Source organism: Kogia breviceps, chromosome 2 (assembly GCF_026419965.1).
Source record: "Kogia breviceps isolate mKogBre1 chromosome 2, mKogBre1 haplotype 1, whole genome shotgun sequence".
Lineage (NCBI taxonomy): Eukaryota > Metazoa > Chordata > Mammalia > Artiodactyla > Physeteridae > Kogia > Kogia breviceps.
The window spans coordinates 50,161,697-50,174,654 of NC_081311.1; the positions used below are offsets into that span (position 1 = coordinate 50,161,697).

A 12,958-nucleotide genomic window follows, 5' to 3' on the forward strand; every position below is an offset into this window, starting at 1 on the left:
TCAAAGACTGTGGGAAATCAGAAAGACTAGAAGAAAGGCAAATGAGAAAATGTAAATAACTCTGTGGAGAGTTAGACAGAGATGGAGCTGGGTTCCCAAATATCACCCGTGTGTGTGTGTGCATGCAGATGTGTGTGTGTGTGTGTGTGTGTGTGTGTGTGTACACGCCTTTTCTCATGGAAGTTTCCAGTGCCAGAGGACAACAGAAGGATAACAGCTCCTTTCCAAGCAGGCAGTAATAATAACAGCTAATACTTGTAGAGGCTTACCACAGGCCAGGCACTTTCTGAGCACTTTCTGTGTCTTGTCTCATTGAATCCCCTCAATCGTATAAGGTAGAGATGTAAACAAAGTGTATTTCCATTTTATGTGGAAAAACTGACATGATTGCTAACCTGGCTAGGGTTCGGGCTGGCAGCCTGACTCAGGATTTGCTTCTAACACTTGCGCTGCTTGTATGTTGGACACTTTCAAGGGACACCTTTCAGATCGAGGTCATGGTAGCTGTGGATCTTCTCATGACACACTTCTGCTGTCAGCGCTCTTGGGCAGAATAGCTCTTTGGGCTGGTGCAGGGGTGCAGGGCTGCAGCCCACTCCTGGGTTCCCTTTCAGAGCAGCAAGCACGCAGGGGGAATGTGAGGCCCTGGAGAGGATACAGGTAGGTGGTGAGCTGCTTGGGGGCCCGTCTGGAGGCTCATGGACACGCCCTTGAAGTTTGGTGTTTTGGCTGCTTGGAGGAAGGAGATTCCCAGCAGACTGGAGGAGTGGTAACTGCAGGCTGATGGCCTATAAGCCCCTGGCTGCATCACCACCAGTGTCAGGGGCTACCTAAGGCAATAAGAGTCATACTCAGACAGCACCAGGAGTAACATCTGGGTTCAAGTCCTTAACGTTCCTGCTGTGTCTGCACAGTGAAAACCTCCTGTTCCTGGGCCTGTAGTGCAATAATCCATTTGTGTCTACTTTGGGTTTTCTGTAGGCAGGTGTGGCCTCAGCCCACACAGGTGTCTGGGTTCTCTGACCTCACCCCTCCCCTAACCTCCTCCTTGTCATCGTCAGTTCATTTTTCTCTTTCCCTCTGAGTGCCTTTACCTTCTCCATCCATCTTAGCAAACAACTCCTATGACCTCATCTTGGAGCTTTTGCCCAGCTGCAGAACTGCTCCACCTCCACTCTGCCACTTGAACTTTCCATCCTGTTCCAGTGCTTCCCTAGACGTGTCCTTTGACCTCACTGAAACACCCCCACCCTCACCTCATGGAGCAGGAATCAGAGGTGAAGGACTTGGCCCAAGTGTGTGCCACCCAGGAATAGAACTTGAACTTGAACTTAAGTCTCCCCCCTCCCATCCCCATTCCCGAAGGCAGGCCCCTCTTCCCATTCTCACACCTGAATGCAAGTCCTTCTTCATAGTCTAACACCTATTTTGCTCATTTTTAAGGCATTCTGAAAATATCAGGATGAATTTCATAACCTTACTGCCTAGCCCAGTTCCCTTTTTCATTTTCTGTATTCTTCTCTAACCACATGCACACCTATTTCATAAAGAGTCACTCATAATCTAGATGCAATTTTGTGTTCTGCTTTTTTTTTTTTTGACCTAACATCCTGGCATAAACATTTCCTGTGTTGCTGCAAAGACCTCCTAATGATCATTTTAAATGATTGGATTGAGAGAAAGAATTGATGTTCCATAACCTACCTAATGTTTCCTGTTATTGGACATTGTAACTTTTTCCAATTCTTCAGTCAGATTTTTTGGACAGTGTTTCAGTGAAAATCTTCATGTGTCAGGTTTTATTTTCCTCCTTGGATTGTGGCTGATGGGAAATTTCCAGGGTCAAAAGAGTCAGGGTGCCAGCCTCCTGAACAGCATCATCTTGGTCTTGGCTACCATGCCCTGTGGTGGTATCATCACCCTCCTTTTACAAATGAGAAGACTCGCCTTTCCAGAATCTTCTCACACTGGCTTCCTCTCCCTGGAGTAGCCCCTGCTGCTCTTGTGTCCACTTTGCACACCTCACTAACTCCTGTCATCCTTTCCATTTCAGCCCAGTCATTGCTCCTTGGGGCAGCTTTTCCTGGGTGCCCTACCATACCCAGGTCTGTTAGATATGCACATGGCACCCCGGGCTTTTCCTGCAGAGTGCATGTTTCACTCTGCGGTGATGTATCAGTCACATAATTATTTGACTAATGTGAGTCTTGCCCACTAGATTCTAATCTGTGCTATAGAGGGTGGTATGGCCACCTTTCCCCCCAGAGTGCCAGCCTGGTGCCTGGCATGCAAAAGGGTCTTACTAAATGCTTGCCGAATAGGGAATGAGGGCTCCATATGCCAAGGACACCACTGGTAAGGGGCAGCGGCCCCTCGTACTCTGCTTTCCTTGAAGAAAAATGTTCTCAACGTACTCTAGCTGTGCGCCTAAGAAGGGTATATCTCAAGCTTGAGAATAGAGTGCAAGCAGCAGGAGGCAAGAACAGTGAGCAAATTTGTAATGTTCTTGGAAGACAGCATGGTGTGGTGAGGCAAACAAGGCTGCGGGCGGTAGCGAGGACGTGCTCCTGATTAACTCTTCACTAAGTAACTGTGGGGCCTTGGGCCGAGCCGTCGATACCTCTGGGTCTCAGTTTTCTCACCTGGACAATGGGTACACACTGTGCCCCCCGGGGAAATGACCGTGACTTGGAAGTGACTGTCCCTTCCCTCATTGTCCCCTTGAGCAAATGAAAGCTACCCCAGTGCCCGTATCATTCGGCTTTCTTCCCAGGTATTTGAAGAAGGGTAACACTTTTTGTAAAAACACAGCCCAGGGACTTCCCTGGTGGTCCAGTGGCTAAGACTCTGCACTCGCAATGCAGGGGGCCTGGGTTCGATCCCTGGTTGGGGAACTGGATCCCACACGCATGCCGCAACTGAGGAGTGTGCATGCATAGCTAAGGATCCCGCATGCTGCAATGAAGACCTGGCGCAGCCAAAATAAATAAATAAATATTTTTTAAAACCACAAAAAACAAAAAATAACATAGCCCATTAAATTCAAAGTGTTCCTCAACTTCCTGGGAAGGAATGCAGTGATACCCTTATCCAGATGTTAGAGCAGCTGTAGATCAGTATTTTTTAAAACTCAGGTGTAATTATGTGAATAAGTCATGAAGTCAGAAGTGGGTGGATTGATGCGTCAGGCAAATTCATCTCAGCAGCAAGTGGAGGTGCATGGGGGCCCGGGACTCGCCGCAGCCCTGCCACTGGCTGTAGGTCTTGCTGGTTTCCCAGTTCTCACTTGCGGCTTTTGCCCTCCTGTCCTCCCTGCCTCATGTCCCTAGACCTGCCTTCCAGTGTGCTGTCTGACTGCCAGCTGCATGGAAAGGCCCAATGAGCCTTGTCGGGCTCTGGAGGGTCATGGGAGCAAGGCATCGGGGCTGAATTTCAGCCGAATCGGAGTATGGTGGGAACTTGGGTGCAGGCGTGTGTCTGAAACTGAAGGGGCAGAGGCAGAGCCCCTCTGTTCTGGGGGGCTGGGGTGGGGGGATAGGCTGGGTCCCATCAGAGGAAGCATGGATGGCTCTTGGCATTAAGTCTGCTGAGGATCCCTCAGATGCATGGCATGAGCTGTTCTCTGGTCCTCCCTATCTGCCAGTCTGCCGCCAGCTAAGGCTGAACCTTGGGCCTTGGGACACATTGCACATGGTGGGCATACCCTTGTCTGGGCTGTCCTTGTAGCAGGGACCTGTACCCTGGGAGGGGACTCCAGGCCCCCGGCCAAGCAAGTGGTTGTGAGCTGTGCCCTCCATAGGTTAAAGGATACAGGTGTGAGAGGCCTCAACACCCTTGCACTTGCTAAGACCTTCCCCGCAGCACTGAGGAGCTTTGCAGGTGTGGGATGGGCATAGCCTGCAGGTACACCGCAGGTTCTGAGCTAGGCTACCTGGTAGCTTTTCTAGAGGACTGAGGTCTTCCTATCTACTGGGCACATTTACACATGAGCACGTTTATTTCTTATAGCTCGAGACATCTTACAGGTGAGGAAGCTGAGGCTTGGGGATTAAGTGACCTGCACCAAGTTCACAGCCAGAGAGTGACAGGTTTGGGATTTGAACCCTGGTCCATGTGTCTCCCAGACCCTGCTTTTGTCAACTCTGTGATCTTGAAAAAAGTGAAGCAGGCAAATGGGACGGTGCCATACCTAGTGGAAGGGGCCCCCACCTACCTCTGCACAGACTGGAGCGTGCGTGCGTGTGCGTGTGTGCATGTGTGTGTGTGTGTGTGTGTGTGTGTGTGTGGTTGGAATAGACTCTGAGGGCCGTACCAGAAGCCGTGCTTACGAAAGAAAGACAGCAGAGGGACCTGTCCTTCTGACGTTTGAGAGGAGCAATCTGTGATAGGCGTCTAGAGGTAGTGAGTGGGAACACTGAGGGATGTGTCCGTCTAGCGTCTGTCATTGGACGGCTAACTTATTTCCCAGTGTGCAGGGCTCGGCTTGACAGTGATAAGTACTGATTTTTTCTGTCTCAGTGACATGGCTGAGGTAGAAGGAGGTGGCTGTGTAGCAGGGTGACTGCCCTCTGCTTTGCTACCCTTGGGCTGCAGGGCATATCCTTTCTTAGGAACTTTGTGTGGGCCAAAATGTGAGATACAGTGAAATGAAGGGGCGGGGCCTGTCCCTCCACCCACCAGAAAGGTGGCGCTTGGCCAGCAGTGGGAACCCCCCCCCCGCCCCCCCCCTACCTCCCGCTCCTGTCTGCAATGTCATTGCTCATCCCCAGCGTCTCCCAGCTCCCGGGGCTGACGCTTGCCCTCGGGCGCCCGGACACATGAGCTAGGATGGCAGCCCATGGTTTGGGGGGTGTGGTAGAATCTCCTTAGTGGTCAAATTGTGAATCTAGCTGTAGGCCCTGAGTTGATGCCTATGGGTAGGCAGGGGGCTGTGGCCTCTGTCACAGGGTCACACAGAACTACTGAGGGAACCAGAATTCCCCCCCTGGGCCCCAAAGGGAATTCAGTGCCAGCTCGGACCTCTAGTCCCAGAAGGAACCGGGTTGCCGTGGACGACCTCGGAAAGCAGAGTGGCAGCCAATGCCCACACGGCGTCTCGCTCAGCCATCCTCCTGCAATGCACAGACTCAGTGGGCTGACGAGTGTGGGGTGTGGTCAGGGCCCCCAGGCCCTACTGTTTGCCTGTCCTCACTTCGTATCCCTGCTCCCCAGCCCTTCCCCAGGCTTCATATTCTGGTTGCAAACAGCCCAGGGGAAGATCCAGCTCCCTCCCTTGGGGCCTCTTGGCAACTCACCCCTGGCAGGACCTCTCCTGGAGGGGGCACATTTGTGCTGTCGGAATGGAATTGTGTCTGGAGGACTCCCAACATGCGATTTCTCCTTAGGAGGAGAACTTTTGCTTCCTCCTTTTGACATAAGGCAAATGGTGTGGTGACGCCGAGTAGCTGGCTGCTGGAACACCAGTCCTGGCTCTGCTGCCTTGATGTGTGGTCATGAGCAAATGTCTTTTCCGTTCTAAGCCTGCAGTGTTCTCCTCTATAAAGTGGGCGAAGCAACCTTTACTTGCTCGGGTCAAAAATCTGGTGTTGTTTTTGATGCTTCTTTCTCTCACACCTCATAATTAACCCATCAACAATTCTTTCAGCTCTCCCTGTGGTATATCTGGAATCTGATTACTCCTCACCACTGCCATGGCCACCTCCCTGGTCTGTCCCACCATCATTATGACAATAGCCTCGTGATTGGCCTTCCTGCTTTTGTCCTTGGCCCCATAGCCAGAATGATCCTGCTAACATGGCAGCTGATCACGTCATTTCTCTGCTCAGAATCTTCCCATAGCTTCCCATCTTTCCAGGGGAACAGCCAAAGTCCCTACCTTGACCTAAGTCAGGTGAACACACTTCCCCATCTTCATGGAATGGTCCCCATTTATACCTCTTTGCCCAAAAGAATTATTCACTCTCAGAATTGTCCAAGTTTGCTGTATGCCAGTGCTTGTAGTGGCTTTATTCATGATAGCCCAAACTGGAAGTAAACTATATGTCCTTCAGGTGGTGAATGGATAACAAACTGTGGTACATCCATACAGTGGAATATTATTCAGCATCGAAAAGGAGCAAAATACTGACACACACAGAAACTTGGGATGATTCTCAAAAGCATGTGCTGAGTGAAAGAAGCCAGACTCAAAAGGCCTGATACTCATGATTCCATTTAATGGTGCTCTGAAACAGGCCAAAGTACAGGGCAGGAAACTGAGTGGTATTTGCCAGGGCTGCTAGCTGAATTGGCCCTAAGAGGCCAAGGAATTTTTGTGGGTGATGGAACTGCTCTATATCAATAGGGGGTTGGTTACACGATGGTCTAAGATGATCAAACTCAGAATTGTACACGAAAAAGAATGTATTTTACTATATGCAAATGATAGTTCAATTTTAAAAACATGTTCTGGTTTGGATGATAAATTACACGGTCATCCTATTTCTAACGTCTTACATGATCTAGCCACGCATCATCTCTTTGACCTCGTTTCCTCCTGCCCTCTTTCTTGTTCCCTCCATTACGGCCACCCAGGCCTCTTTGCTGTCCCTTGAATATTCCTGGTATGATCTCTTCACTTCTCCTCTCTGCCTGGCACAGCGGACACAGTCTTCCCCCAGAGAGTCACATTTCTCCTTCTCCCCCTTCCTTAGGGTCTTTACCCCAAAGTCTCTCTATCAGTCACCAATATGACAACATCATGTTACATAACAAACAACCCAGCAAATTTCACTGGCATTCAGCTTCTCATGCACCCCTGCAGGCTGGCTGGGGTGACTCATCCAGGCTGGGCTGGGTAGGTTTTCTTCCTCCTGTGGATTCGCTTCCTGGCATCTTGGCTGGGGCAGAGCTTAGAGGAGCAGCTCTCTATCCTTAAGATACTGTCCTTTGGCCATGGCCAAAGTATAAGAACGCAAGTGCCTGTATGTGCATATTTCAAGCTTTAGCTTACGTCATGTCTGTTAACATCCCACTTGCCAAAGCAAGTAGGGCTGTGAATATTACCAGTAATCCAAACTGCCACTGTCACCTTTCCAGGGAAGCCTTCCCTGACCAACCTCCTAAAATTTTAACCACCAGCTAGACATTTGCTATCCCTCCTCTCTGCTTTACTGTTTTCCTAAACACTCATGACCCTGTAACTTAATATACATTTTATTTATTGTTTATTTTCTCTTTTCCTCACTGGAATGTAAGTTTCACCAGAGGAGGGACATGTATCTGTTTCATTCACTAATGCATCTCCAGCACCTAGAAAAATGCCCAGTAAATATTTGCCTCAATGATTGAATGAGGTTATGCTAAGAGTATAGTGAGATGAATTTAGGAGACATGCTTGAAGTACAGTACTGCACACAGGAAGTGCTCAGTAATTGGCAACTCTTATCACTCTGAATGCTGAATGCCTGAATGCTGTTGGGAGAGTCGGGGACTCAGTTATATACATGATTGCAATAATGTGCATGATTGACCTTTGAAGCAAGATCTGTTTGAATTCTGACTTCAGAGATAAGGCGTTGAAGCAGGGAGAGACTGTCACTTGTCCAAAGTCATCTGGTGAACCAGGATCTCTTTAACTGAGAGCTCATGTGGTTTCCTCAGTGCTGCGCTGTTTCTGCACCTCCCTTCATGCCAATTTCCACGCTCTGGCTTCTTTCCTTGCACCAGAGTCCCTGCGGAGTCAGAATAACTGACCAGATTAGATAGAGCTCAGTCCCATGAGGGTGCTGAAGGTGGGTCCCAAGCACCCCTCTCAGCAACCCGGGAGTCAGGCACAGCGTGGGGCCTCGGGGACACCAGTGGCTGTTCTGTGCTACCTCCAGCCACTAGTGGCCCCTGTTTATTGAGACCCCAGAAGGGCAGCTCTCTGCAGACTCAGAAGTGGTCAGACCCTGAGGATGGGTGGTTGGGCCTCTGGGCAGAGATCACAGAAGCACATGTTCAGGAAAAACGTAGGCTCTTCCTGCTGAGGGCAGAGAAATGGAGGGAGGGCTTGATGGATGGGACGTGGGAAAATTTATGAGAGTCATTCTGTTTGGTCTGATGACCCCTCATGGGTGACACTGGGCTGAAAGAGCCAGACTGCCCAAACGAGAAAGATCAGAATGTTGAATTTGACCTTGGGTGATGGATTCTGTCTTGGTGAGGGGACAAGGAGTCTGGGTCATGCCCACTCAGTGCCTTGTACATGCGTCTGTGAGGCCTTCCACGTGGATTGGCAGTCTGTCTATTTTCCCTGCCAGACTCTGAACTTCTGCATTCCCATGGTTCATTCCCAGGACCCAGGAGAGTGGCCCCAAAGGCATCAGCAAGTGTTTATGGCATTAATGATTTATGGAGCAGTTACAGTGAGCCAGGCACTGTGCTCAGCTTTGCACATCTATCATTCTCATCTGCCCCCTCACCTGCCCCGGGAGGAAATCGCTGCTATCATTCCTGGGGCTTGGAGAGGTCTGCCCATTCAAGGCGGTACAGATGGTCAGGGTAGAGCTGGTTTACATACCTGGACTCATAACCTTTGCACTATCTTGCGCCCTGAAATTGAAGGACACATTCTGGTCCCAGCCCTGCTATTTAGTGGTCATGTAGCCCTGGAAATCTAATCACATTGGACCTCTGCTTTCTTCTCCGTAAGGTGGGGATTACAAATCCCATCTGTCCTACGAATCGGACTGTTGTGAACAATCAAACCAGAGGTTGCTTGTGATGAGTGCTCTATAAATCTAAAATTTCATAACTAGTGTTATTTCAAGTGGGCACCAAAGGCAGTCAACAAATAGGGGAGTCATAACAGAAGGGTGACAGAGAGGGCTTAGGGAAACTTAAATATGATACTGATCATTCTCAGTGGATAAATGTGCAAAGAACATTATCAAACAAATCACAAGAGGAAATGCGTCTTGTTAACAAACATATGGAAAACCACTAAAACCTCAGCTGTAATCAAAGCAAAGCAAATTAAGACAGGATGCCATTTCTCACCACTCAAAGAATACCCAGCGCTGGCGAGACTTTGGTAAAATGAACGCTTGCCTTTTCTATTGTATACTGGTGAAGACTTTCTGGAAGATAATTTAGTAATGAATATCTGGAACCATAAAAATGTTTAAACCCTTTACTTGGTAATTCCATTTCTAGGAATCTCTCCTAAGGGATTATCCTAATTACACAGAAAGCTTTCTGCACAATATAGTTCAAAACAGCTGAATAAAAAATTGTGACAATCTAAAGAGCCAACGTTAGGAGAGTGGTTAAGGAGACTATGGAATAGCCAAGTGATCGAGTATCGTTCCATGAATGTTTGCCCACTTGCATTAGATGAACACGCAGACTATGAGGGGAAAAGCAAGCCGCAAGATTGTACACATCATCATGTTATAACTATGTAAGAGATCCTAGGGATCTTTGCATTGAACTACATCTGGAAGGAAGTTAAACAGAAACGGTAACTATGATTGTTTGAGGGTGGAATGAATATGGGTGCTTTAAAAATCATAGTTTTAATAGTAAGCATGCACTTCTTTCATACGGGGACAGTAGTCTAGTAACTACATTGACACGGGGGTGTGAGTGGAGACCTGGACGCTGCCGGAATAGAGGTGCCATGGTCAGCAAAACTGGGTCAAGAAACTGCTCTCGCACGTAATATTTTCATCTAAATTCATTTTGTTGAAAAGAAAGAGATGGTTTCTGATGATAAGCCATGCTGGAAAATTGCTGCTCCATTGCATTTTCTTCATATCTGGAATTTTTTGTTTGTTTTGTTTCACATTTAGCTCCTTATCACTTTCTCTTTTTCTTGAAAAGTGCCTTGAATATTTTTCTTCTGCTTACAAACTTAAGAGACAGTTGTATCAACTTCAACCATGATCAATCCCTACATGATTACAAGTGAACAAGGCTTGTTGCTCACCCTACAAAGATAATCATCATCAAGGATTCAGTGTGTATCTGCCCATCTTTCTCCGCATATATATTGTCATGTAATTATAGCGTATTCTTTTTTCTTTTTTAAGGTTGGGTCACAGTATGCATTTGTTTGTTTGTTTTTTAAATTTAGCAATATATCTTGGACATTTTTCTATTTCTACAAAGTAGTTGTAGGCCAATGTTCCCTTTCACAAACTGTTGGCAAGAGGGTAAATTGGTAAAAAATATTTAGCGATGTCTATTATAATACAAAATTCTCATCCCTGTTGACTTCACTCCTGAGAATGCTCCCTTCAGAAACACTCTGCTATGGACTGAATGTTTGTATCTGTCCCCCGCACCCCATCATGTGTTGAAGTCTTAACCCAAATGTGGTATTTGGAGGTGGGGAGGTAATTAAGTTGAGATGAGATCATGAGGGTGGAACCCCTTGTTGGGATTAGTGTTCTTAGAAGAAGAGGAAGAGATCAGAGCTCCCTGTTTTGCCATGTGAGGGTATAGCAAGAAGGAATCCCTCTACAAACAGGGAAGAGAGCCCTCATCAGCAACTGAACCTGCTGGCACCTTGATCTTGCACTTCCTAGCCTCCAGAACTAATAAAGAGAAACAAATGTTTGTTGTTTAAGGCACCCGGTCTATGTGATTTTGTTATAGCGGCCTGAACTGATGAAGCCGTACTTCCACAAAGAAAGATCTGCCGGACTGTTCATTTGGCACTATTTTTTATAGTCTCAAACTGGCCCTTTGGTTTCTGGAGCATCAGGACAACTGCTTTTGTGAGCTCCATATCATGGGACAAAGGCTGGTGTGGGTCAGGCAGCCCAGGCTTCCTGGGGGTGGCCATGGGAGGCTGCACAGAGGCTCAGTGGGGTTGAGGCACCATTAACCAGTGAGAACCCTGGTGTCATTGGGATGACCAGGGGACACCCAGGTGCAAAGCTTAAATCCAGGCACTGCGTTCTTAAAAGGGCTTTAGTAAGTTAGAAGGGACAAAATATTTGCTGAGAATCCACTGTGTAATGGGTGCTTTGCATTTGCCCTGTTTAAGAGCGCAGACATTGGTATTGGATGGGTCTGGGTTTAGACTCCAGTAAAACCACCTACCAGTGCTGATAGTAATGTTGGGGAACTCCTCACCATCTCTGAGTGTCTGCTTCATCCTCTTATGATGGAGATGTCTGCTTTTAGGGTGGTGGAGACCACTGGTGCAGTACTTGGCCCACAGTAAGTGATCAACAAAGGTTGACATTATTGTTGTAATTAAGTAATCCTCATGGCCACTGTGTGAAGCAGACATTATTAGCTCCAGTTTACAGATGGGGAAATAAAGCATTTATACAATTTGCCCAAGGCCCCATAGCCAAAGTCAGGTACATGATTGCATTTCTCTAGAGCCTTTGCTCTTTGAACCATGGCCACTTGTATTATCCCCTGGTAGAAGGGACTGCTTAGTGAGGTGGTGAGCTCCTCACTGCCACATGTGTCCAAGCAGAGGCCAGCAACCATTCTTTGGGTCTCTTGAATCTAGTGGAAGTTAGGAGTAGATCATCATTTTTCAAAGCATGCTTTTTGTAATCAAAAAGGAAGTTGCATGGCAATAGATTTCTCTGGCCAATCAAACTATGGAATGTTGGTAGATTGTTTATGGTAGGACTTTTCAGTGCCTTCAGCATGCTAGTGTGCACTACGAATTGTCAAGAAGGGCATGCAAAATGCAATGGTTCCAAAACTAATCTGACCACTGAATCCTTTCCCCCAAAATATCTTGTAAACCTAGGGAAAGTACCCTGGACAAGAGAGGCTTGCTTGGCACCCTTTCAACTTGGCATGTTCAGAGTCTATGGCTGGCCTAGAAGGTACCTTCCAGAGTGACCCAGCTTCACTGTCATTATCCAGCCAGTGTTTTCATGATCCAGAGCTGTGCCATTGGAACTGGGTGGTTCTGCCATCATCTTCCTTTCATGATCCCAGCCTCTCAAGGCAGGGTGCTGTGATGGACAGCAAAGGACAGTGGCCATAATGGATGCCATGGAGCATCTCTGCTGCCGTCTGGGTGCCTCACAGAAGTGGTCTTCTGGGAGGATAATCCTGCTCCTGTTCTCTCTTCCTCCAGTGCCATGAGCTACTCAGCCTCAGGAACTGGGCTGCTTGTGTCTGCAGTTTCTGGAACTCATGTAAGTGACCTTTGGAGATGCTGGTTGGCATCCTGAATGCTGGACTTTTCTCTGCCCTCAGCTTTTTTTAAATTAAACTTTTTATTTTGAGATAAGTAGAGATTTACATTACTTGCAGATGTAATGAATAATTCAGAGACCCAATGTAACTTTATCCAGCTTCCCCCAGTGGTAACATCTTGCAAAATTATAATACAATATCACAACCAGGATATTAACATCAATACAGTCAAGATACAGGAACATTTCTGTCACCACAAGGATTCCTCATGTTACCTTTTATATCTGCGTCCACCTCTCTCATACCTCACCCCTCCGGAACCCCTAGCAACCAGTAATCTGTTCTCCATTTCTGTAATTTGCCATTTCAAGAATGTTATGTAAATGGACTTATACAACATGTAGCCTATGAAATTAAATTTTTTCATTTAATGTGATCCTCTGAAGATTCATCCAGGTTGTAGCATGTACTCATAGTTCATTCCTTTTATTGTTGAGCAGGATTCCATGGCATAATATATCACAGTTTGTTTAATTAGTTGCTCATTAAAAGACATCTGTTTTTAATACATTGCTGGTGGGAATGTTGCTTGACATAAGCCTTGGCAATGATGTTTTGAATCTGACAGCAAAAGTAAAAGCAACAAAAGCAAAAATAAACAAGTGGGAGAACGTTAAATGAAAAGCTTCTGCACAGCCATGGAAACCATCAACAAAATGAAAAGGCAACCTATTGAAAATATTTGCAAAACCTATATCTGTTACAGGACTAATATCCAAAAAATATAAAGAACTAATACAACTCAACAGTAAAA

At 47.1% G+C, this 12,958-nt stretch overlaps 1 protein-coding gene and 1 non-coding gene across 4 annotated transcripts in view; both read left to right on the forward strand.

The window, feature by feature from the left end:
• Positions 1–12,958, forward strand: part of GRID1 (glutamate ionotropic receptor delta type subunit 1) — a 679,656-nt gene that overhangs the window by 230,508 nt on the left and 436,190 nt on the right. The window lies entirely within an intron of this gene.
• Positions 2,822–2,894, forward strand: TRNAA-CGC (transfer RNA alanine (anticodon CGC)). Its single transcript has one exon. It is a non-coding gene; the product is annotated as a tRNA-Ala (tRNA).